The 27,012-nt window shown below is 41.3% G+C and overlaps 1 protein-coding gene and 1 pseudogene across 5 annotated transcripts in view; one reads left to right on the forward strand and one right to left on the reverse strand.

The window, feature by feature from the left end:
* The window catches only part of PHF24 (PHD finger protein 24), a 236,085-nt gene that overhangs the window by 93,186 nt on the left and 115,887 nt on the right, over positions 1–27,012 (reverse strand). For 3 of the 5 annotated variants that reach the window (XM_072728052.1, XM_072728051.1, XM_072728046.1), the window contains one exon: positions 11,963–12,049. The exons of the other annotated variants lie outside the window; for them this stretch is intronic. The gene's annotated coding sequence lies outside the window, so the exon portion shown is untranslated. The remainder of the gene's footprint in view (positions 1–11,962; positions 12,050–27,012) is intronic. 5 annotated transcript variants of the gene reach the window in all.
* Positions 1,488–7,737, forward strand: LOC112912668 (protein SPATA31F3-like; annotated as a pseudogene).

Here is a 27,012-nt window from a genome sequence, read left to right on the forward strand (position 1 = left end):
ATCGTTGTGCAGTCTTTTCCACTATGCATTTTCAGATTTTTTTTCATATCCCAAACAGAAACTCTGTATCCAGTGAATAATAACTCCTTAATTCCCTCTCCCTCAACCACTAATAAGGTTGATTCTTGATTCATATTAATTAATCTTTGTAACTAGGACTTTTTAAAAGATTTTATTTATTTATATGTTCATGAGAGACACACACAGAAAGGCAGGGACATAGGCAGAGGGAGAAGCGGGTTCCTCACAGGGAGCCCGATGTGGGACTCAATCTAGAACTCCAGGATCACGCCATGAGCCAAAGGCAGCCGCTCAACCACTGAGCCATGCAGGCATCCTTGTAATTAGGTTTTTAAGTGTCCTCAGAGCAGGCAGGTAACACAACTCAATGTCTTTGTGTCTTTGATATTGCCCACTTAGTGATGAACACAGATTGAGTGCTCACCACACCTGTCTGGTGGTGGACTGGATGCTGAAGGAGGGACCAAATAGCACTTTCAGAGATTTTGAGCTGAAGAATTTTGGAGGTGTGGGACCACTTTCATCAGGGCAAGAACTTAAGGAAATTCAGAAGTCCTAGGTCATTGGAGGCATCTCACAATGTTGACATGGGCCATGAAATTAACATTAATATGTGAATCAGTGGACATAGGTGTGTCCTATCAGTGGACATAGATGTGGTGAGTAACTGAGGTTGAAAAGGAAAAAGCTTGCCCTGGGATGCCTGGGTGGCTCAGTGGCTGAGCATCTGCCTTTGACTCGGCATGATCCTGGGGTCTGGGGTCCCAGGTCTCAGGATCACACCCTGGGCTGAAGGCAGCACTAAGCCACTGAGCCACCTGGGCTGCCCCAGAAAGTTATTTTAAAAGACAGCAGCTGTATCCTTTCCTTGACATGTCAGACATGACCCTCTTCTTGAACCTCTTAATACTGACCACCAATTGCTCGTGACATCAAAATCCTCACTTTCTAACACTTAACAAGATAATGCATGTCTTAGCCTCTTGTTTGTGTGTTAGGTTATCTTCCCAATACAGGTGATGTAATGTAGTTCATGGAGTTCCTCTGAGCTAACCATTCTCTCTCTTATAGGGTGTACATAAAGACTAACGTATCTAAGGATAGATGCCAGACTGTTGTCTAAAGGAGAGAGCTTAGCCAACATGTTATAGGGAACAGAGCATGAAAGAGTATATGCTGCCCATGACCTTGGCACCTCTAGGGCCCAGGCTCTGCAACTCGTACAGACAATCAGACATCCTCATCTGAACATTGAATCACATGGGCTTCTCCTAGACAAATAAAGGCCTCTGATGCTCTGCATGCCTTTGGAAATAGGAAAGCTTTGTGATGTAGTCTGGTGATCTGGTTCCATCTCCTGTGAGGCAGAGATGACAGGGCCAAATTAGGTCCAAACCTAATTTGGAAGCATTAGGTTCCAAGTCCCTGAAAGCCTAGGAAGAGAGATGCCTAGTGAGGTTTGGATTATGTTAAGCCCTACCTTTCTTCTGTGGGATGTTGGATATCCCTTATACACTTATGGCTCCATCACTATTATTGCATTAATTATTTGGCAAGTGAAAAAGAGCCACCAAGAATTAAGGTTGGGACCTAAAAGGAGCTGTTGCCAGGTAGGGAAACACAATGACCACGACTAAACTGATTAAGCCTCAAACAAGATTTTATTCCCTTACTTTCTCCTACTACCCTTACCCTTACTTTTTTTTATGGGGGTTTCTTCATGGATCTCAGAATAGCTCCAATATGGGTTCACTTCTGGTTTGGGAGACATTCAGGATCTTGGATAGCTAAAATCCCTTGGCTACTAGATCCCTTATCCTTTAATCTATTCCTCTTTTCTCCTGTCTCATTCTGATCTCCCACAGAACTTGTTCAGGGAATGGGGGTAGAGGTATGGTGTATAGGAGAGCCTCAAAATGAATTAGTAATAAGAAAGGGAAATGATGGGTGAAAAGACAAAGACTAAGAAAAGAATGGTACGAGAGTATACAAAATTGGAATATAGAAAAGTTTGAGAAATATTTACCAATTTTGTCTCATTTTAGACAAAAAGTGAAAGGTGCCCTGGCTTAGAAAAACTTAGGTGCTCTAACTCTTTTGTTTTCAAGTGTCACCGGAGAGTCAGACAAAGGGCTAAAGATAAAACATCAAGAGGTAAAGTCCTAATTTACCCTCAGACTCCCCTCTCTATGGGCAAGTTTCCCCTGATTCCTGTCCCTCTATGAGCCCTGGAGCCAGTAACCAGGTGCTCTAACCACTGAAGGCTCCAATTGCCTCAGTTGACAGATTCTTCCAGAACAGTTTCTTAGGTGGAAAATCAGAGCCTGGGAGTGTTCCAAAATTCTCTACCTCCCCCCTGCCCTTGAGAATGAAGAATATAGAAGGTGGACAGAAGCCCTTAGCTGTGTCATTTACTAGTTTTACCACCCTGTGAAAATGACTTCATCTCTCAGTCTGTGATCCATGAAATGGGCATCTCATGATCCTGCCTCACTCCCAGTGTGGTTGTGATGATCAAATGAAATGAGGTCTAGGACAGCATGTTGCAGTGGGTTAAACTGTATGCATATGTGCCATAGAGCATTGATTGTTGGGCTTCTCAGCCTCCTCTTCCTCAAAGGCCTTCCTATAGGATGTCCCTGCATCCTCTCATTCTTTGTTAACACTCTCCTGGTTTTTCAGCTAGGAGATTTTGTCAGAAGAAGCTGATAAGCCGTGGGAGCTGCTCTCTGTCATGAGAAGGTGATCACTTGCTCTTTGCATCCTCCAAATCCCCAGCCTGGCCTGGGACGATTTCTCTGGTTGGCCTGTGGCAGGGACCAGGAGAGGGAAAATGTCCCGGAGGGAGTCAGACAGTGGATGCTGAGCACTGGTTGAGAGAATTGCCAGGGCAGAGGGGATCAGGTGTCTCAGGAGGGGGAGTCTCCCAGTTTTGCTCTAGGCTAGGTTCACAGTGGTCCTGAAAGTCAGGATTTTGCTAGTATGTAATTCATTGAAGACTCTACATGAGTTTGCGCTCAGCCACAAGATAAGTTATCCAGTCAAGAGAATAGATAAATGCATACATAAACAAATCACCATTGTCATATTCCTGTTGCAACCATTCAAGGGCAGACCCGTAGAACCTGCTGACATTAATTCCATGGTTTTGTCTTCAGGGAGACCAATTCCTGGGACAGCCCTCAGAAAGGAGTCTGTCATCTTATCCTCTTCCTAAAATCTCTAAGGAAGGGAATTGGCTCTCAAGAGATACTATGTACAGGAACTGGGACACCCCCGTAGTCCCCATAATGCAGAGTTCCCACAAAGACCATCTTTTCCAGCTTAGAAATATTGAATGCCAGGCTGTGGCCTTCTTAGCTCCAGATGAGATGACTGCAGGTTCCCCCTGTAATGTTCCTGGTGCTGTCCCTCAGCCAACCATTGGCTCCCCATCACCGCCTGGTTCCCTTCTCCTGGTGTAGTTTCTCAACACAGACCAACAGAGGATGCACCCCACGTCCCAGTGTCTCTCATGGCCCTGTGTTTCCATGCGTTGTCTGAGAACTTGCCCAACAAGCTCCAGACCCTTAGTCCAACCAAGCCCAACATAACTTGCCAATGGCATTTTCCTAGGAGGAAAAGGAGATGGGTAAATGCCCTGGGGTTCCAGGACTAGGGGAAGGTGGGCCAAATCTCCAGGTCACACATTCAGAGAGGCAGGTGTCAGTCCATCAGTAACGGTTGCCATCTTCCCTTCCTAGCCAGGACTGGCTTTCTAAGGAGGGAAGTGTGCGGTGTGGCTCCTGTGTGCAGATTCTTCCTGCCCTGTGTGTAATGCTGTGGCTCCTGGGATTCAGCAGTTGCTGTCAGGTGAGAAAACCCTGACCTCTCCCTCTTCATCGGGGCCATCACAGGGCTCCTCTTGTGTCTCTTTGGAGCAGAGTCAGGGTTCCCTGCACTCCAAAGCTCTTTCACTTCCATCTGTAATCCTTTCCAAGTCACAATTAACAGATCAGAAATGCTTAACACAGTCAGCTACCCAGTCGACCAGTGTCAGCAGCCAAGATATCCAAGGTGAATGCCTCCAGCGAAGGAAGGGATATCAAGTGCCAGATGTGTCCAGGGATACAGGAGCTCTCTGTCTTCTTCAAGTGAGGAGCCTAGGACTCCTGTGAATCATCAGGACAAGAGGAAGAGCTACCCTGTACGTGTGCTGGAGAAACAAGCTCAGCTGCCCTTGAATATCTGATTCTCTTTCTTTCCCTGATTTCAGAGCTCATGAAGCTAAAATACCCTGTTGCCTTGCATGTTCCTATTTCCCCAAAGTCCTGAGTCATCTTTAAGCACATGTATATAAATGAATGCATTTCTATACCTGAGGGAGCTCCCAAGATCTTTAGAAGAGTTCCTATGGCAGCTTATAACACATAGCCCCAAATGTTTTCCAAGACTGGAGAAAACAACCATTTCTTTCATCATAATGCCACTTGTAAGGCCTCTATTGAAATAATAGGCTATCTTCCTGACCTGGGATCATGAGAGTTGAACCAGTCTACCCAAACTTTCTGAGTTATAGAAAGATCCACTATGAACCCAGAGCAAATACCGCTGCAAGTAAATCACAAACTTCATGACTCTGGCTCCACCCTCTACTACATTTTAGTTTCTTAGTGGTCTCTATCCATTGGCCAGAAGATCCACTGAGACCTCAGTGTGCTATCTATAGCAGAAAAATAGCTATGTTCCTATGGTTCCTATTTTCTGCAGTGAGTCCTTAGTCTGCCAATAAAGATCTCTCCACAAAAGGGGAGCTCCAGTCCCTTTTTCTTCAATAATTGCTTTGTAATCTCTAAAATTTCCTCCACCTAAGTTAGCCCCAGCTTTTTCCCACATTCCCAAATTTGGGTTTCTCCATCTGACTAACAACAAACCCATATCAATATCCCATTTCCTTCTCTGGCCAAGTGTGAAGCCTTAGAGTGGCACCAGCAGCAAAGGCAGTCACATCTTCATTGGAGCTTCTCAGCTGTTGCCCAGAAATCTCTGAAGAGGCAGAGAACCATATAAAATAAGCCCTGAGACATGTTTCTTCCTGTCCCCAGGGACCTGTTAAGAGAAACCCATTTCAGTCTTCAAGAGGGAGGTGGTATTTCCCTGGAACATACCCAGAGCTGCTAGAGTTCTACTTTCAGAAGCAGTTGATTTAGCAAGTTGATTCATTATTGTGAGAGCCTACCCCAGAAGATACATCAGTCCAAAGAGTTGCACCTGTCCCCTGCTGACCAGCAGCCCCTGTCCCAGAGCAGTACCCTGGCCAGTATGAGTATCCCCTAGCTTGCAGACCTAAAGGCCAGTGGGGATATCGACCTGTTATGATTCATCGTGACAGTAGGGCTGGTCTACAGTTGCTTGCCCAGGCTACTGCAATGTTGCAGAGCTACAGTGACTACAAGCATGGGAAGATATGCTAGGGCATTTGGTTCTGCCCACATTTGCAGCTGTTAGGACCGCAAATCATTAGGTCTGCAGCATTACAAGGGCCCTGACAGGAGTTTGGTTCACTTGTGCCCAGAAAGTAAGTCCCTAGACATGGAGGTGGCTATTAGCCCCTACTTGGATCATAAAGCAACATCCTCAGTGTTGGTAGGCCTTGATAGCAGTAACAGGCCGCACCTGATGCTGTCACTGATCATCTTGACCAGCACCTGCCTGGGTATCTTCTCAGGGAGCCACTGAGAAAATGGAGACGAGTTTTGGCCTGTCAGGCTTGCCAGCTTTTTATTATGTGGCTTTCTCCAAGGCCATGGCCTCAGCAATCACTAGCCAATCTGCAATCACAAAGATGTACCTGGGTCTTTTGGGGGCCCAGTAAAACCTATGGCTCAATATCATCTAAACACCAATGTGAAAGTCCTAGGCCAGACTTTCAATATGCCAGTGAGACTTGTGCAGATGGCGGGCAAGCATTTCAGGCTGAAGTATAGGTGAAAGGAGATGGTGCCTCTAAAGAGCCAGACATCCTGTAGGCCACTCATCACTCAAGATACCTATCTTGGCCAAATTGAATTTTTACCTGAAAAAAAAATTCCTGGAGATACATTTGGGAAGTCTTATAAAGATAAAGGAGTCCAGGAACAAACTGTGGCTGTCTCAAGGAATATCTGTGCCTAGGACTCCTTCAAATCTAAACACCTGGGGAAAATATTGCTCCAGAATCTCCCCCATCCCACCAGATATCATCCCATGTGTTCTAGAATGCTCCACATTAGAGAATAGTTTGCAGGTAAACTGAGGCAGTGAGGAGAACAAAAAGCAAGCTAGTCCTTATGGTTCTTCCCACTGGGCCTCCAAGATCTCACAACCCCCTGAGGACACAACAGGGGCCCAGGTGCTTTGTATTAAGCTGCAGGCCAGTGTGTACAAGATGAGCCTGGAGAAGCCCTGGATCCCTTAGCCCCTGCAAATGTAAGGACAACTCTGCCCCAGCAGAGAAAATAGAGGATTCTGGGAAACCTAAAGCAGCAGTGAGTCACAGACAAGGGGGGCAAATTTGAGGCTGTCTCCAGCCCGAGAGAACATATACTCTGCTGTGGTTCAGGGGCCAGAAGGGACTTTTATAAATAGAACCCTCAGAGCCCTTGACTTCCCCAATGTCTCTGGGATCTTTCTCAGAATTTGAGCTAGGTTAGGATGGTTGCCTTGAGTGAGTTGGAACTAGCAAGAATCTGTCTGGATCTGCAGAGCCACCATTTCCATCCTTTCAGGTGACAAGATCCCTCGCAGCCCTTCACCAGTTTCTCCCTTACATTGAGTTCCTAGAGTATCAGATTCCTTGGGTCAAAATGCCAGATGAGAATGTTCTGTAAGGCTATTAAAACAATCTGAATGACCTCACCCAAAGAAGGATTCCTCAGAATGCCAAAACTGGAGTCACCAGAGCTTAATGGGCCAGACCTTACATGACCAGCTTACTGGGCCATTATTAACTGGGCCAAATTTTGTAAGTCCAGCATTTAAAGTGACCATGTTTTTGGGATCCAAAATTTACAGGGTCTAAATTCATAGAGTCACACTTTCTAGGGTCAAGAGCTGCAGGGTCTAGTAAAAGCAGCATTTCAGACTGAAGGATTCACAAGATCCCGTTCTTCCAGAAGCTGCAGAAGCTGGCTTGGGAAATAAGCTGAAGCACTTTCCACACTGGATTAACCCCGAGGTGAAAGGTCAAAGGCATAAAGAATCCATTCTCCTCTGTAAGGATGACATGCCCAAAACCATGACAAAAAATGTTGAGAAGAGTTCACCCCTCACCAAACACTGTGAGAGGAGCCAAGATGGAGAATAAAACAGAGGAGGGCATGACCTTCTTTGATGTTCCTCAGTATCTCGACAATGAACTCAAGCACAATCCCTTCAGTCCAGATGCTCCTAGTTGCTGTGCCTTCCTCACAACAGCTCCAAGCACTGTCCTCAGCTGACTTGTGCCACTCAACCAGAAAATCCAACCTAGGTCTCAGCTCTCCCCTCAGCACAAGGTACTGGTCTACACAAAGAGAGAACGCAGTCCAGGAGAAAGGAGTTCATAGGTTCCTCTGCATCCCAATGAAAAAGGCTGTCATCATCATTTCCATTAATGTCCAGGTGAGGCAGGACCCTCTCCAAATATACTCTATGCCTCTGAGCAAAGAACCACCTGTTTGTGCCTCCTTATTTTCAAGGTTGTATGTGATGGAGAGAGTAGAGAAGGTAAATAATACTTCCCATATGCTACAGGAGCTTAAACTCATATTTCAAATAGGTCAGCATTCCACACAACTCTCTCAGTCCTACCCTAGACTGTGGAGAGGGGGACTTGAGCAAAGAAGGAAGACCCCTGCCCAAAGTGCATTGAAGGTGCACCAGGCTTGAATTCATTACGTATTCCCACAGCACCTATGGGCCCTCAGGAACAATGTAGGCATAATCATATTATGAAAAATAGCACCCCGTACATTTTTGGCCCATGGGAACAATTCACCAATAGCTTCTATGTATGCCAGCAGTCTGAAGGGAAGTTTTTAGGTGAGTGTCACAGTTGTTCCATCCTTGGTAAATACAAAAGCACACAGATAATATGACATGTGTCAGAAACATATGAGAGAATCTCACCTCTCTGCACTGTGTTGTTATTGATTAAATCTTAAAAGGGCTAATCCATCTGGGATTTTCCCATGGCCTGTTGCCAATTTGACACCCGATGCCTTTCAGTTGCATGGGATAAACGTCTCCTAGAATGAAGATCAGTTGAAGAGAAGGTTCCCAAAAGATCACAATAAAAATGTCCTTGACATGAGTCTTAGATGCAACATTTCAAATTTTCAACTACTTACTATGTTTCAGGTACTATGCCAGAAAACAAGAGGTGAACACAACAGTGAACAACACACAGGCCTTCCTCCATTGAGCTTATGGAATTATGGAGTAGACAGTCAAGTAAAAAGTCCCTAAAAGCAGTGTGATAAAGACTGGTTAGAGGAAGTAGGTGAAAATACACAGGAGGGCACTTAACCTAATTTGGCAGGGGGAAGGGGTTCAATAGAAATTTTCCTAGCATAATACCCTCCAGTTCCATCCACATCGAAGCAAGTGGTGGGTATTTGTTGTTTCTAATGGCTGAGTAATATTCCATTGTATACATATACCACATCATGAGTGAAATAAGTCAATCAGAAAAAGACAAACCATATAATATGGTCTCATCCATTTGGGGAATATAAGATTTAGTGAAAGGGAATAAAGGGAAAGGAGAGAAAATGAGTGAAAATATCAGTGAGGGTGACAAAACATGAGAGACAACTAACTCTGGGAAATGAACGAGGGGTAGTGGAAGGGGAGGTGGGTGGGGGGTTGGAGTGACTGGGTGAGGGGCACTGAGGGGGGCACTTGGCAGATGAGCACTGGGTGTTATACTATATGTTAGCAAATTGAACTCCAATTTAAAAAATTTTTAAAAAAGAAAAGAAATTGTCCTAGAAGAGGTGATATGTAGACTGAATTTCAAAGGATAAGAAGTTAGTCAGGAAGGAAGTATGGAGTCTCTGGGCTTCCCCAGGTTGAGAGTAAAATGTACAAATGTATGGTGTCAAACAAATGGGCATACCATGGAAAGAACAGTAACTTGCTGGAGAAGTACCTATAATAGTCAAAAGAATATTAAAATGTTTGAGGGATCAGAATGAGAATGCCAAGAGAAGAGAATGGATGGTATTCACTCATGCATTTTTCATTCCTTCAACTAATACTGTGCATCTACTATTTGTCACACACTTGTATAGGCACTGAGTATACAGCAATGAACAAAGAGGAAAAATTATGTATTTAATAAGCTTACATTGATGGTACACTAGAGAGGGAGATAAAAAAAGCATAAGTAAAAAAACATATAGTATGTAGAAGATGACTAAATATATAAGATGTAAAAAGTTTGGGGAAGACTTAGGTGGGTGCAGTTTTAAATAGGGAGGTCAAAAATAAATTATTTATTTATTTTTAAAATTTTTATCTATCTCTAGATAGAGAATTCAGGGCAGGCCTCACTAAAATTTATGGGGTTGGAGGCACCTGGGTGGCTCAGTCAGTTAAGCATTTGCCTTCAGCTCAGGTCGTGATCTCAGGGTCCTGGGACCAAGGCCTGTGTCGGGCTCCCTGCTCAGCAGGGAGTCTGCTTCTAACTCTGTGCTCTCTCTCACTATCTCTGTCGCTATCTCCGTCCTCCTCTCAAATAAGTAAATAACATCTTTTATTTAAATGTGGGCATGGACTAGAGAGATGAGAGAGTAAATCACATGGATAACTTAGGAAATTTCATGTCAGAAACATTTTAAACTCTCTAGAGGCTGGAGCATGCCTGAGCTATTCCAATGAAGAAGGACAGTAAGCCTGAAGCAGAGTAATCATTAAGGGGAAGAGTAATGGAGGACAAAGAGCAGTAAAGGGGCCAAAAGAGGTAAGGCCTAGAAGGTCATTGCAAAGACATTGAATTGACTTTTTGAGGAAATGGAAGTTGCTGTTAGAAGGTCTTCTTAGATCTGCTTTGTGTTTTAAGGATCACTTAGGCTGAGTTGCTAACAGCAGTATTGGAGGTAAAGACTTGGGTAGAAGCATTAGTTATGAGATTAGTTATGAGATTATTCCAGTAATAGTAGCAGCAGAGACAAGAAGTGTTTAGATGCTGGACATTTTGAAGTAGAGACAAAGGATATTGATATCCATTTACTGATAGGTTGGATGTGGACAGTTAGAAAACATTAAAAAATCAAGAATAACACCAATGTTTGTGGCCTAATCTTCTGGCAAAATGCAGTTATCATATACTGATATGAGAAATATTAGGACTGGAGTGGGTGATAAGTGTGATTGGGTAGGACTGGTAATCAGGAGTTCATTTTTACACAGAGATTGATATTGGACATTCAAGTGTATATAATGGTACAGCCATTCTGGAAAAGAGTGTGGAGTTTCCTCAAAGAGTTAAAAATAGATCTGCCCTACGACCTAGCAGTAGCACTGCTGGGGATTTACCCGAAAGATGCAGATGCAGTGAAACGCTGCGACACCTGCACCCCGATGTTTATAGCAGCAATGTCCACAATAACCAACCTGTGGAAGGAGCCTCGGTGTCCATCGAAAGATGAATGGATAAAGAAGATGTGGTCTATGTATACAATGGAATATTACTCAGCCATTAGAAACGACAAATATCCACCATTTGCTTCGATTTGGAGGGACCTGGAGGGTATTATGCTGAGTGAAATAAGCCAATCAGAAAAGGACAAACATTATATGGTCTCATTCATTTGGGGAATATAAAAAATAGTGAAAGGGAATAAAGGGGAAAGGAGAAAAAATGAGTGGGAAATATCAGAAAGGGAGACAGAACATGAGAGACTCCTAACTCTGGGAAACGAACAAGGGGTGGTGGAAAGAAAGGGAGGTGGGCGGGGGGGTGGGGGACACTGACCGGGGCAATGATGGGATGAGCACTGGGTGTTATTTTATATGTTGGCAAATTGAACACCAATAGGGGATCCCTGGGTGGCTCAGTGGTTTAGCGCCTGCCTTTGGTCCAGGGCGCGCGATCCTGGAGTCCTGGGATCGAGTCCCGCGTCGGGCTCCCGGCATGGAGCCTGCTTCTCCCTTCTCCTATGTCTCTGTCTCTGTCTCTGTCTCTGTCTCTCTCTCTCTCCCTATGTCTATCATGAATAAATAAATAAATCTTTAAAAAAATTGAACACCAATAAAAAATAAATTAAAAAAAAGAAAAGGACAAACATTATATGGTCTTATTCATTTGGGGAATATAAAAATTAGTGAAAGAGAATAAAGGGAAAGAAAATAAGTGAAAATATCAATGAAGGTGACAAAACATGAGAGATACCTAACTCTGGGAAATGAACAGGGGGTAGTGGAAGGGGCAGGGAATTGGGGTGACTGGGTGATGGGCACTGAGGGGGGCACTTTGCGGAATGAGCACTGGGTGTTATGCTATATGTTGGCAAATTGACCTCCAATAAAAATTTTTTTAAAAAATCAAGTGTATATAATGATTAGACATTTTGAGCATATGACTCTGGGGTTCATGGAAGGGCCCAGGCTCTAGGCAGATAAATAGACAACTAAATAAATAGATATACATAGGTAGTGATGATGATGATGAAGAGGAAGATAGATAGATAGATAGATAGATAGATAGATAGATAGATAGATGATAGACAGATGTATTTAAAACCATGAACTATGAGACTAGGCCAAGGGAGAGAAAAATTATTACATGGGTGTGATGAGTGCTATAGTATGTGGGGTCCTGCCCCAGGAGGAAGTACTCAGAGGATGAGGAGGACCCTGGGGTCATGTAAAGGTATTACAACAAAAATGACCTTGAAAGACATCTTACATTGTATAGTTAAAATATTTGAGTACTTACTGTCTTCCAGGAGCTATGACAGACGTAACAGTCACCAAGACACAGCCTTGCCTCTATGCCAATCATCTCATGGGTAGATCAAATTGCCTAATGAAAATAAACACATGGATATCCAATATTGATCTCAAAAGTGAACTCCTGATTCCCTGTCCCCCTCCCCTCTACCACAGAATCACACATAGCTGACCTAGCAGAAAGACAGAGGCTGCCCTGGATGGAAGGTATGGATCTCTGGACACCTTCTATTTCTCAGAAGGCAAAACCTCTGTATTCCCACCTTCTGACCTAGCTCACAGGAGGCAAGAGCTAAAGGAAGCAAAGAAAGTGCTGTAGTCTCCCTATGAGACATATGTGGTATGGGGGACTATGGGATACTCCTGCCCCACTGATTTGTAAGGAAATCCAGAATGACTCAACATCCCCTCAATCAAGAGGTGGTGGTAGGACTCTCTTCCACTGATAGAACCCAATGTGTCCATTGCTAGCAGGATGAAAAAAAAAAAAAAGCCAGGATGGGAAGAAGCATGAATGTGTCCCTCCTCTGAATGGTGATTCTGTGCCTAAGGGATGGGGGTCCAGCCTCTGTTGTAGCCCTCAAGGTGAGGAGGCACAAGGCCCAAGCCTGCTGAGCCAACACCCTCCAGGTGTTTTCCTAAAGCATCCAAGTGATCCAAGATCCAAGAGATCACTGGAGGTCTTGTGACAGGCACATCTTCCCTTGCCTAGTGGGAGTTAGGCAGAGAGCCATGCAGGAGGATGACCAGGAGAAAGAATATGACTCAGAAGGGTCACACCAGCATCAGGTGAAAAGCCAAGATTAATGTGCACATATCCTGGCTTAGGTGGAACAGGTCCATCCCATGGTCCACCACAAGCCCCACCTGCTGCTTGTAGTTTTCTATAACGGAAATTTCAGGCAGCTGACCACAACTGCTAGACTTTTGTTCCTGCTCATTCCACTCTGGCAGGGAGGTCATAGAACATTCCGAGCACAGGAGTGAGTGTGTGAGACTTCATCTCCTTGCTCGTGGTGCAATTCTGTTATGCCAGCCTCTTGCCAGCAAGGGACCAGGATTCCATGAACATGACTTGAAACTCCCTGCCCTACTCCAATTCCCAACCTGTTGGAGACACTTAGATTCAAGGGCTCAGATATTTTTGATTGTCGGATCAAAATTCTAGTCTCTCTACTCTGTAAGTCTTTGGGTAAAATATCCCCTACTCCTAAGTTCCCACATCCTCTGAATGTCATCCTCCTTTCCACAGCCTCATCTCTATTTTGGCCTAACTTCCCATCACCAGCCTCAATTGCCCCTCACTGTCCAGGCTGAATGCCCGGAAGGATGATAGTAATATGTGAACATAGTAGTGAAAAAGCAAGTACAAGAATAATCACATTACAGTCTCATTTTAAAAATATTAAATAGATTTTGGGCAGCCCCGGTGGCTCAGCGGTTTAGCGTGGCCTTCAGCCCAGGGTGTGATCCTGGAGACCCAGGATCGAGTCCCACATCAGGCTCCCTGCATGGAGCCTGCTTCTCCTTCTGCCTGTGTCTCTGCTTCTCTCTCTCCTCTCTGTGTATTCTCATGAATAAATAAATAAAATCTTAAAAAAATAAAAATATTAAATAGATTTTGATATTTTTAGGTCTGCAGAAATATTGAGCAACGAGCACAGGGATTTCCATGTACCTCTTCCCACATACAATTGGCCACATACAATTTCCCTTCTTATTAACATCTTGCATTTAGTGTGGTATATTTATTAAAACTGACGAGCCAATATTGACACATTGTTATTAACCAAGGTTCAGTAGTTTACATTAGGATCCATTCTTTGTGTTATACATGCTATGGGTTTTGACCAATGTATAATGATACATATCCACCATTAAGGTATCATACAGAATAGTTTCTGTACCCTAAGAATCCCCTCTATTCCACCGACTCATTCCTTTTTCCCTTCCCCCAAACCCTTGGCAACCACTGATCCTTTTTTTAAAATTGTGGTAAAATATACATAACATGAAATTTATTATTTTAACCATTTTTAAGTGTATAATTCAGTAGCATTAAGTACATTCACTGTGTTGTGTAACCATCGTCATTACTTCTAAAACTTTTTCATCAACCCAAACAGAAACTCTGTACTCATTAAACAATAATCCTCTATCTCCCCCACCCTACCCCAGCGCCTGGTAACTTCTATTTTTTGTCTATATAAATTTCCTAGGTACTTCATATAAAAGGAATCATGCACTATCTGTCCTTTTGTGTCTGGCTTATTTCACTTAGCATAATGTGTTCAAGGTTCATCGATATCGTGGCATGTATCAGAATTTAATTTCTTTTCATTGCTAAGTATTCCATTTTGTGTATATACTACATTTTGCTTCTTCATTTATCCATTAAAGGACACTTGGATTGTTTCCACTTTTAGCAACTTGAAAAATGCTGCTAGGAACATTGGTGTGCAAGTATCTGCTTGAGTACCTCCTTTATATTCCTTTGGATATGTACCTAGAAGTGGAACTGTTGAATCACATGTTAATTCTATGTTTAACTTTTAGAGAAACTGCCACCAAATTGTTTTCCACAGCAGCATTTTGCATTTCCACCAGCAATGAATGAGAGTTCTTACTGCTCCACATCCTCACCAGCATTCACTGTTGTCAGTGTCCTGGATTTTGGCCATTCTATAGGTGTGTGTAGTGGTATCTCATAGTGGTTTTAATTTTCAATTATCTAATGACATATAATGTTGAATATCTTTTTTGGTGAAATGTCTTTTGTCCACTTTTAAATTGGGTTGTTAATTTTCTTATTGTTGAGTTTTAATAATTTTTTGCATATTTTGGATACCATTCTTTTGTCAGATACGTGTTTTATAAAGATTTTCTCCAAGTATGGCTTGTCTTCTCATTCTCTTAACAGTGTCTTTTGGAGAGAAATTTTTAGTTTTATTGAAGTCCAACTTTAATTTTTTTTCATAGATTGTGCTTTTGGTGATTCATCTAACCCAAATTCATATAGATTTTCTTATAATCTCCTTCCTGAAAGAAAAATATATGTATGTTCTATTTTTCATCTTTTGTTTATCTGTACTTTTAAATTTTTCTACATTGCAAACTAGTTACATACTTTATAATAAAAAAAGATCCCAGAGTTGGCAACAAGGTAGCTTCTTTTAGTTTTACATATAGAACTCTGTGACCCAGAAGACAGTTTTACAGGTTTCAGTTTCCCTATCTATCAGTGAGTATTGGAACAGAGAATCACAGAGTTCCCTTTCTGTCATAACATCTAGCATACTCCTACTATTTTTCAATTCCAATTAAGTCCACGGACTTAATTGGAGCATCCAGCCAGGGGTACCCAGCCATGGGGCAGGGGATGACTCTGTGTGTATGTGTAAACAGTTTTTTATGCTATTCACCGAGGAGTTAATTGAAGTGAGAAGCTGGATCTATAGTTTCCAGACACTGTCCACATGCCTATGAGCACCAGCTGTGCTCGATGGTTTGGTGGGAAAGTAGGTCCTTATTAGAGGAACAGGCACACCACACTGGGTGTGTGTGTGGGGGGGGGGACATGGAGAATGTAAAATTGACATACAATCTGGAATATAAATTGGTACAGCCACTGTGGAAAACAGCATGGAACTTACTAAAAAAAGCAAAACTAGAAACACCATATGATCCAATAATTCCACTATTGGGCATCTACCCAAAGAAAACAAAAACAATAACTCAAAAAGACATGTGGACCCCTTTCTTTACTGCAGCATTATTTATAATAGCCAAGATATGGAAGCAACTTAAGTGTCTATCAATAGATGAATTCATAAGGAAGATGCAGCACACACACACACACATATATAATGGAATATTATGTGGCCATAAAAAGGAGAGATCATGCCATTTGAGACAGTATGAATGGACCTAGAAGGTATTATGCTAAGTGAAATAAAGGAGAATAAAACAAATGCCATATGATTTCATCAATATTTGGAATTTTAAAAGTAAATTAAAAAAAAACAGAATCAGACCTATAAATACAGAGGATTGATGGTTTCCTAAGGGGAGGAGTTTGGGTTGATGGGCAAAATGGGTGAAGGGAGTGGGAAATAGAGCATAAAGAATACAAGGATATTATAATAGCAATGTATGTGGACATATGGTAGCTACACTTGGGGTGAACATAGCATAAGCTTGTTGAATCACTATATTGTATAATGTAAACTAGTGTAACATTATATGTCAACTATATGCAAAAAAATTAATTAAAAAATCTTCTCTGCCCCTCCGCACTGTGCTCTCGTGCACACACATGCACACACACTCTCTCTCATATAAATAAATCTTAAAAAAAATTAAGGGGGTTGCCTGGATGGTGCAGTCGGTTAAGCTTCTGACTCTTGGTTTAGTTAGGCTCAGGTTATGATTTCAGGGTGGTGAGATCAAGCCCTGGGTCAGGTTCTGTGCTCAGTGTGGAGTCTACTTGAGACTCTCTCTATCTGCCCCCCCCCACCGTGCTCTCTCATGTACACTCTCGCTCCAAAATAAATCTTTAAAAAAAACTAAGGGGTGCCTGGGTAGCTCAGTCTGTTGAGCCACCAACTCTTGGTTTTGGCTCAGGTCATGATCTCAGGGTTTTAGGATCGAGCCCTAGGACAGGCTCCATCCTCAGTGTGGATACTCTCACCCTCTGCCCATCCCCCTGCTTGCTCTCCCAAATAAATAAAATCTTTAAAAACAAACAAACGAACAAACAGGGGTCCCTACGGGTGACTCAGTTGGTTAAGTGTCCGCCTTCATCTCAGGTCATGATCCCAGAGTCCTGGGATTAAGCCCTATGTTGGCATCCCCACTATGTGGGAGGCCTACTTCTCCCTCTCCCACTTCCTCTGCTTGCGCTTTCTCTCTCTCTCTCTCTCTGTGTCAAATAATTTTAAAAAGTCTTTTAAAAAACTGGTCACTGTGGGCCTTCCTCATGATCAATTATTATTTCCAAGGCCACACTTCCTCAGAAACCTTTTGTGGTAAGTCTTTCAATTCTTAATTTTATTTCTTTTCTTTTCTCTTCTTTTCTTTTCTTTTCTTTTTTTTTTTTTTTTTTTTGAGAGACAGCATGAGTGAGTGTAAGTGGCAGAGGATCAGAAGGAGAGGAAGGGAGAGAGAATTTTAAGTAGGTTCTACACCCAGCACAGAGCCCAATGAAGGGCTCAATCTCACAATCCTGAGATTGTGACCTGAGCTGAAATCAAGACTTGGATGCTAACCGAGCCACCCAGGCACCCCATTAAAATTTTTTTCTCACTGTGACTCATAGCAAGAATTATAGCTTATGATGTGACCCTATATATATACACAGTTATAAACATGTGTTCATAGATCTAGAACTGAATCCAAAGTTTTGTGAAATAATCCTACTTTAACTACATGTGATATATGCTGGTGTTTTCTAACCTCTCTATCCTATTTCATTAAAATAGTCTAAATAGTGACTCTCTCAGATGATTTCATGACTTCCCAAGGAGTCTGGACCTACAATTTGAGAAACATAGCCTTAAGATAATTTTACATTTTTGATTACAGAACTACATTTTTGTCTTGATTTAAAGATGATTACCCCTAAAAGACAAAAACAACATTGTGGAGTATAAGGTAAGCCTTCCCCTTGACTTCTGTGATGCAAGAACAGAATTCTCAATCTTGTCTTAGAGTCTGTGTGATTGGAAGGTCTAACAGAGATGGACAGCTACTAATATACCTTTGGCTGAAAAAAACCCTTATTCTATATGAGAAGCTGGCTGATCCTTTTTGACCTGTGAATATATATAAAAGAGTATTTAGTACAGCATTGTTCTTAGAGGTTTAAATGTGGAAACAACCTCAACAGGAATACAAAATCTAGAGCAATGATTTTTAAATGGTGAAGTGGGTGGATCCTGGGCAGGTGAGAGTTGTCTCTAATAAATTCCAGGAAGAGGAGGAGAAATGAATGGATTTAAAAAGCATATCAATTAGAATATACATATTTATATTTAGAGGACAAATATTAAAACATGTTGCCCTCCCCCCCCCCCCTTTTTTGTAATGTAAACTAAAAAACAGCAGAGGTTTATAGTATCTTTTTGGTTCTTGAGAAGACACAGAAGATACCAGCTCTGTAAATAGTTTGGGGGAAGTCCCCTCCCAGAAATTATATCAGAAGTTTTTTATTTTTGTATCAGAAGTTTTAGGGAACACTCATAAGATTTAATGGAGTATTACTCAGCCATTAGAAATGACGAATACCCACCATTTGCTTCGATGTGGATGGAACTGGAGGGTATTATGCTGAGTGAAGTAAGTCAGTCGGAGAAGGACAGTCATTATATGGTTTCACTCATATGGGGAATATAAAAAAATAGTGAAAGGGATTATAGGGGAAAGCAGAGAAAATGAGTGGGAAAAATCAGAGAGGGTGACAAAACATGAGAGACTCCTAACACTGGAAAGTGAACAAAGGGTAGTGGAAGGGGAGGTGGGTGGGGGGATGGGATGACTGGGTGATGGGCACTGAGGACAGCACTTGATGGGATGAGCACTGGGTGTTATACTATATGTTAGCAAATTGAACTCCAATAAAAAGATACATATAAAAATAAATAAAAAATAAATAATTGAGAAACACTTATTCAAAGACCTAGAGTAAAATCAGTGGTAATTATTTGTTTTTTACAAGCTTTTTCAGACAACATAATAAGAGTTATTGAACAAAGGCCAACCAATTAGGAGTACACTTTAAGTGAACTGACTCATTAATATTGTATCAGCAAATTAACTACAGGTGCCTCATAATACACTGTAGTCCTGCTACAACCATTATTCTCTATAAGGATAACAAGAATCACTGTTAAGCTATCTAAGTTGTTAATCGTGCCATTACAGTGGCTTTGGGAGACTGTCTTTAAAGGAATTTCAATAAATTAAACTGGACATCTATCGGTAAAAGAAACAAAAAAAAAAAAAAGCCACTATTCCCCTCCACATCTCCCTCCCAGAAAAACACCCCAACACTTTCCAAACCTGACCACGGACTCGAAGAGCACTTCTGTTCTTTTACCTGATATGGCTCCTTTCCTAGCCACATTTTCCCCTCCAACGGCAAAAAAATTTTAAATAAAACCTTAACAAGAAAATATCAGAATCCAAACAAGATCTCAAGTCATTTTGAAATGATATAGCTTTGATTTTGAGAGTAAACTGTGAAGACACAACAGAATGAGGTTTAATGAATGAGGCCAAAGTTTTTAATGGTTAATGAAGAAGAGGATCAAACCTATATTCAAAATGCACCTTGGTCTCTTCGACAGATGGTGCTGGCAAAATTAGATGGCCACACACAAAAGAATGAAACTGGACCACTTTCTTATATACAAAAATAAACTCAAAGTAGATTAAGGGCCTGAATGTAAGAACCAAAACCATAAAAATCCTAGAAGAGAGCACACGCAGTAAATTCTCTGATATCTGCCATTACAACATCTTTCTAAATATGCTTCCTGAGTCAAGGAAAACAAAAGCAAAGATAAAGTATTGGTACTACATCAAGATAAAAACTTGCTGCAAAACGAAGGAAACAACCAAAACTAAAAGACATCCTATCTAACAGAAGATATTTGCAAATGGCATATTCAATAAAGGGCCAGTATCCAAAATACATAAAGAACTTATACAACTCAACACCAATAATAATAATCTATTTTAAAAACACGCAGAACACATAAACAGACATTTTTTCAAACAAGACATACAGATGGCCAAGAGAAGAATGAAAAATGCTCAACACCATTTATCATCAAGGAAATGCAAGCCAAAACTACAATGAGATATCACACCATACCTATCAGAATGGCTAAAATAAAAAACACAAGAAACAACAAGTGTTGACAAGGAATGGGAGTTTTAAAAAGGAACCCTCTTGTACTGTTGGTGTGAATGTAAACTGGTGCAGTCATATAGGAAACAGTAGGGAGGTTCCTCAAAAAGATAAAAATAGGTCTACCTTATGAAATTGCACTTCCTGGTATTTACCCAAAGTATACAAAAACACTAATTCAAAGGGAAACACACTCCCCTATGATTATAGCTGCATTATTTACAAGAGTCAAATTATGGAAGCAACCTAAGTGTTGCTTAATTGATGAATGGATAAAGATGTGGTATATATATGCAATGGAATATAATTCAGCCATAAAAAGAGTGCAATCTTGCTATTTGCAACAACACGGATGGATTCAGAGAGTATAATACTAAGGGAAATAAGCCAGAGAGAGGCAAATATCATGTGGTTTCACTCATTTGTAGAGTTTGAGAAATAAAGCAAATGAACGAAGGAAAGAGCAAAAGAGACAAACCAAAAAACAGACTCTTAAGCATATAGAACCGTTACCAGAGGGAAGGTAGGTGGGAAGATCAGTGAAAGGGGTGAAGGGGATTAAGAGTACACTTATCTTGATAAGCACTAAGTAATATATGGAATTCTTGAATCACTATACTGTACACCAGAAATAAATGTAACACTGTATGTTAACTACACTGGAATTCAAATTTAAAAAGTAAAAATTGAAAAAAAATTTAAAAATGGATTTTAAAACAAGCACCTTGATTAAAAATGAGTGTTCTCAAATATCCAATGTGCACATGGAATATTTGAGAAATTAACAAAATCAGCTTGAATTTCCAGAGAAACAAGTGGTTAGTGGCAAGTAAAAACAAATGTCTGGGAAGTCCTAGCTAATGTAATAAGACACATACACACACACAAAGAAATGAAAGGTATACAGAATGGGAAGGAAGAAATCAAACTACCTTTGTTCACAGATGACTTGAATGTGTACATAGAAAATCCAAAGAACTGACAAGACTGGAATAGACAACTATAGCAAGGTTGCAGGACATAAAGTTAATATGCAAAAGTCCATTACTTTCCTATGTACCAGCTATATAAGGACAAATACAAAATTCTAATGAACAATACTTTTAAAAATAGATATTCCATCTTCAAAGAAAAGGGGGACTCAACATTATTAACATATCTGTTCATCCCAATTGATCTATAGACTCAATGCAATTCCATTAAAAATCCCAGCAAGTTATTTTATAGATATCAATAAGCTGTTTCTAGAATTAAGGGGGACACTTGAAGGAATGAGCACTGAATGTTATATGCAACTGATGAATTACTAAATTCTATCTCTGGAACTAATAATACACTCTGTTCATTACATTGAATTTAAATTTGAAAAAAAAACATTTCAAAAAATAAACTGATTCTAAACTTTGTATAGAGAGGCAAAAGACCCACAATAGTGAATTCAGTTTTAAAGAAGAAGAGCAAAATCAGAGGGACAAAAAGATTTAATGGTATAGGACCATCTGATTGTATGAACTAGAGGAAATGAAAGCAGAGGACAGCATGAATCTTTCCTTGGTACTGCTGCAGCCAAAAAGTCTGTCTAGATGTCTTTCTAAGGTACTAAGATATACATTGCAACTTGGGTTGTGTGTTTATAGGTGTACAAAATATATAAATTCTCTGCAGAAAACTTGCTTATTTATAAGGGCAAAATGGGAGGAGGAGTGCTGCTCTGTATCCGGAAAAGGGAAAGGGAATCAGAAGGCAGTTTAGGAACCTCTCTCTGTAATGCTAAATAGCTGAGAACGTAAATAACAGTAATCTCCTGAAAAGTGAGAGGGCTTCATTAGGCAAAAACAAACGCAAACTCCTGAAGGGGAGGACAAGCAGAAGCAACCAAAGAGGGTTCAAAAGGTGGAAAAGAAAGCCCCAACTTTTCATTGAGATCAGGGGAGAGGAAAATAAATCTAGATGATTCTTGCTGCCTTCCACAGAGCATGTGTTTTATCTATCTTTGTTGAATAAATGGTGCATTAATGACTGGACAACAGAAAATGTTTGAGATCATGGTATCAGTCAGTACCTTTTCCATTCCTCAAAATGGACTGGAGAGACTCATCAGACAGATCTGTAAACTTCAATTGTAGAAAATACACGGTTACCAGCTCTTCACATCTACTTTCCTTCCCTAGAGGTAGAACCTGAATGATGATTCAGGGCTAGCAGGGATGAGAATAGGCGAAATATTATAGTAGCTACAAGTGATTTCTCTGACCACAGGGGAGAATTACCAGATTTTGGAATTTAGCAAGTTTCCATGACCACAATGATAAAAGAGAGACCAAATCATCAAGGTGAAAAGTTTGCTGCATTTATGCTGTGTTCTGGGGCACTGTGGCCTAGCCCACAGGAGGGCAGCTTCCCTAAAGGCATGTGTAGGAAGCTGCAAACTGCATCTCATCTGTCCTGGTTTTGAACCGGAGAGATTTAGCACAAGCAGCATCTGCACATAATAGTGAAAATTTTCAGAGTGGTTGATAATTGGCTTCTGGAAGCATGTGCCTGAATGATTATGTGAGAACCTCAAGGAAAGCAACATACATAACATAAAAAGTGGAAAACCATCAGAACTAGGGTCTGTAAAAAAATGCAGAATGTACATAACAACACCCAGAGTTCACTATACATCTAGGTATTAACACTGATAAGACTCTAAATATAACCCAAACAACAACAACAAGTCCCTTTACTCCTCCATGAGACTCCTACTTTAAAAAATATATATTAAAAAAAATTTTTTTATTGGAGTTCACTTTGCCAACATATAGCATAACACCCAGTGCTCATCCTGCCAAGTGCCCCCCTCAATGCCCCTCACCCAACCCCCTACCCACTTCTCCTTCCACTACTCCTTGTTCATTACCCAGAGTTAGGTGTCTCTCATGTTTTGTTACCCTCACCGATATTTTCACTCATTTTCTATTTTTTTATTGGAGTTTGATTTGCCAACATAGAGTATAACACCCAGTACTCATCCCATCAAGACTCCTACTTTTTGAAGAAATCCAAGTCTTAAGACCTTTAACTGTTCTCCAGTTACTGGCTGTTGCTTTAGGAATGTAACACCTCACCACAGTGCTTTTGGAAACTATTGTTAGCCAGAGTGATTTGGCCTGCTATTTTTAGTTTCCCTCTCCTTAGGCAGTGTCCCTCCATTTACCCTTGTTTATCCAGTACAGCAGCACTTGCTTAAGTCAGCCCAAAAAATATGGCCACCCTAAGTTAACTGAGTTACTTTGGGGTTTCCAAGGACTGAAACTGAGTCTTCCCGGACTCAGCTCAAGAGAATGAAGCATCTGGGAGGCCCTACTGTTCCTTAATATTTACTTAAAGCCCGCAAATCTCTAACATACATGGGAACAAATTATGGCATGATCTTTAGCCTCTGGGGCTTTGGATGAATCTTGATGAAAAACTACAGTGCTGGCTTCCCACAGAAGTAGAGTAATTGTTAAGGAATATCCCATATCAGTGACTGGCTAGTATGACTGCACTTAGCAGGCAGAACTTTCCAGCAAGATGGAGAGGCACTCCCTGTTCTCTGCTCTGGACCCATGCAACAACAGTCCTATTCATTCAATGCACTCATTACACCCTGTTTATCAGCATTTACTTATTTGCTGATACTACAAACATCTGTAGAGTGCAACCTAGTATGTATAAAGCATACATCAGCCTCATAATAAATGTTGGTAAAATGAACAAATGGAACATCACTCAGCCTGTAGAATGCAGTATGAGTATGTGTGTGAAAGGTGCATAAGCGGAAGACTTTTTGAGAAGGTGTCGCATAAGCTAAATCTTGAAAGGTAAGTACCAAGTTTCTGCAATGGATAAAGAACTGTCATTCCAGAAGGAAGTTAAAAGCACACAGAAAGGCAGGTGCATAGATCTACAGAGACCCCATTGTGGCTCAGGTAGTGTGAAACCAGACTGGGTGCTGGGTAGAAATAGGCAAGGAAACTTACTTTTACATAGAATTATCATTAGCCCAAAGAATTGATTAGAAGTAGTATGGCTAAAGTGATTCGAAGGAAATATGTCCTTGGATTTCAGAAATTAAAAATAAACTGACCTAGAGAGCTGGATTTCCTGCTGCTAATGTGGTAGGCAGTCTCTCAAATGGCTCCTGTTGAGCCCTGCCCCCCCTGCCATCTTCATGGCATTGTATAATCCTCTCCTGAGTACCATGTTTCTGGCCAACAGATTATGGCAACATTGAGGGGTATCGCCTTCCATGATTAGGTAACATAGACTGTTATTTCTATCTTGCTAGCCAACTCTATTGCCTTCTTTAAACATTTATTTATTTATTTATTAATGAGACACAGAGAGAGAGAGAGAGAGAGAGAGAGAGAGAGAGAGAGAGAGAGAGAGGCAGAGGGAGAAGCAGGCTCCATTCAGGGAGCCCGAGGTGGGACTGGATCCTGGGTCTCCAGGATCACACACTGGGCTGAAGGCGGCGCTAAACCGCTGAGCCACCCGGGCTGCCCTCTATTGCCTTCTTAAGGTGCACACTTTTGTGAATTAAGCTGTCATATTGGAGAGGCCCACATGGTAAGGTACTGAGGGTGGCCTGTAGCAAACAACTAGTGAAGGACTAAAGCTCTCAGTCCAAAAGAGCCTGATGAACTGAATTCTGCCAGCAACCACCGAATGAGTGTGGTAGCAGATTCCAGTTGAAACTTTGGACGATACTGCAGACTCTTGGTTACCCAAGAAAACCACCTTGGTTTTGACCTTACCAGAGACCATGAGGCAGAGGATCCAGCTAAGCTATGTCTTGTTCCTGACCCAGAGACATCATGAAATAATAAGTATGTGCTGGTGTAACTGGCTAAGTTTTAGGGTAATTTGTTATGCAGAAATAGTAATACAGACAGGAAGTGGGGAAACTCTAATAAGCTCCACGGCTTTTTTTTAAATTTATTTTTTATGGGTGTTCAATTTGCCAACATATAGAATAACACCCAGTGCTCATCCCATCAAGTGCCCCCCACAGTGCCCATGACCCAGTCATCCCCACCCCCCACCCCTAGTTCGTTTCCCAGAGTTAGGAGTCTCTCATGTTCTGTCTCCCTTCCTGATATTTCCCACTCATTTTCTCTCCTTTCCCCTTTATTCCCTGTCACTATTTTTTATATTCCCCAAATGAATGAGACCATATAATGTTTGTCCTTCACCGATTCACTTATTTCACTCAGCAGAATACCCTCCAGTTCCATCCACGTCGAAGCAAATGGTGGGTATTTGTCGTTTCTTTTTTTTTTTTTTTTCTGTATTTGTCATTTCTAATGGCTGAGTAATATTCCACTGTATACACAAAACACATCTTCTTTATCCATTCATCTTTTGATGAACACCGAGACTCCTTCCACAGTTGGGCTATTGTGGACATTGCTGCTATAAACATCGGGGTGCAGGGGTCCCGGCGTTTCATTGCATCTGTATCTTTGGGGTAAATCCCCAGCAGTGCAATTGCTGGGTCGTAGGGCAGATCTATTTATAATTCTTTGAGGAACCTCCACACAGTTTTCCAGAATGACTGCACCAGTTCACATTCCCACCAACAGTGCAAGAGGGTTCCCCTTTCTCCACATCCTGTCCAACATTTGTGGTTTCCCGCCTTGTTAATTTTCCCCATTCTCACTGGTGTGAGGTGGTATCTCATTGTGGTTTTGATTTGTATTTCCCTGATGGCAAGTGATGCAGAGCATTTTCTCATGTGCTTGTTGGCCATGTCTATGTCTTCCTCTGTGAGATTTCTCTTCATGTCTTTTGCCCATTTCATGATTGGATTGCTTGTTTCTTTGCTGTTGAGTTTAATAAGTTCCTTATACATCTTGGAAACTAGCCCTTTATCTCATATGTCATTTGCAAATATCTTCTCCCATTCTGTAGGTTGTCTTTTAGTTTTGTTGACTGTTTCTTTGATGTGCAAAAGCTTCTTATCTTGATGAAGTCCCAATAGTTCATTTTTGCTTTTGTTTCTCTTCCCTTCATGGATGTATCTTGCAAGAAGTTACTGTGGCCAAGTTCCTTGCAAGAAGTTACTGTGGCCAAGTTCAAAAAGGGTGTTGCCTATGTTCTCCTCTAGGATTTTGATGGAATCTTGTCTCACATTTAGATCTTTCATCCATTTTGAGTTTATCTTTATGTATGGTGCAAGAGAGTGGTCTAGTTTCATTCCTCTGCATGTGGATGTCCAATTTTCCCAGCACCATTTATTGAAGAGACTGTCTTTTTTCCAGTGGATAGTCTTTCCTCCTTTGTCGAATATTAGTTGACCATAAAGTTGAGGGTCCACTTCTGGATTCTCTATTCTGTTCCGTTGATCTATGTGTCTGTCTTTGTGCCAGTACCACACTGTCTTGATGACCACAGCTTTGTAGTACAACCTGAAAACTGTCCTGTGATGCCCCCAGCTATGGTTTTCTTTTTTAAAATTCCCCTGGCTATTCGGGGTCTTTTCTGATTCCACACAAATCTTAAAATAATTTGTCCCAACTCTCTGAAGAAAGTCCATGGTATTTTGATAGGGATTGCATTAAACGTGTAAATTGCCCTGGGTAACATTGACATTTTCACAATATTAATTCTTCCAATCCATGAGCATGGAATATTTTTACATCTCTTTGTGTCTTCCTCAATTTCTTTCAGAAGTGTTCTGTAGTTTTTAGGGTATAGATCCTTTACCTCTTTGGTTAGGTTTATTCCTAGGTATCTTGTACTTTTGGGTGCAACATTTGATTGACTCCTTAATTTCTCTTTCTTCAGTCTCATTGTTAGTGTATAGAAATGCCACTGACTTCTGGGCATTGATTTTGTATCCTGCCACACTGCCAAATTGCTGTATGAGTTCTAACAATCTTGGGGTGGAGTCTTGTAGGTTTTCTAGGTACTCTATCATGTCATCTGCGAAGAGGGAGAGTTTGACTCCTTCTTTGCCAATTTGAATGCCTTTGATTTCTTTTTGTTGTCTGATTGCTGAGGCTAGGACTTCTAGTACTATGTTGAATAGCAGTGGTGAGAGTGGACATCCCTGTCTTGTTCCTGATCTTAGGGTAAAGGCTCCCAGTGCTTCC

The sequence above is a fragment of the Vulpes vulpes genome, chromosome 12 (genome assembly GCF_048418805.1).
Source record: "Vulpes vulpes isolate BD-2025 chromosome 12, VulVul3, whole genome shotgun sequence".
NCBI lineage: Eukaryota > Metazoa > Chordata > Mammalia > Carnivora > Canidae > Vulpes > Vulpes vulpes.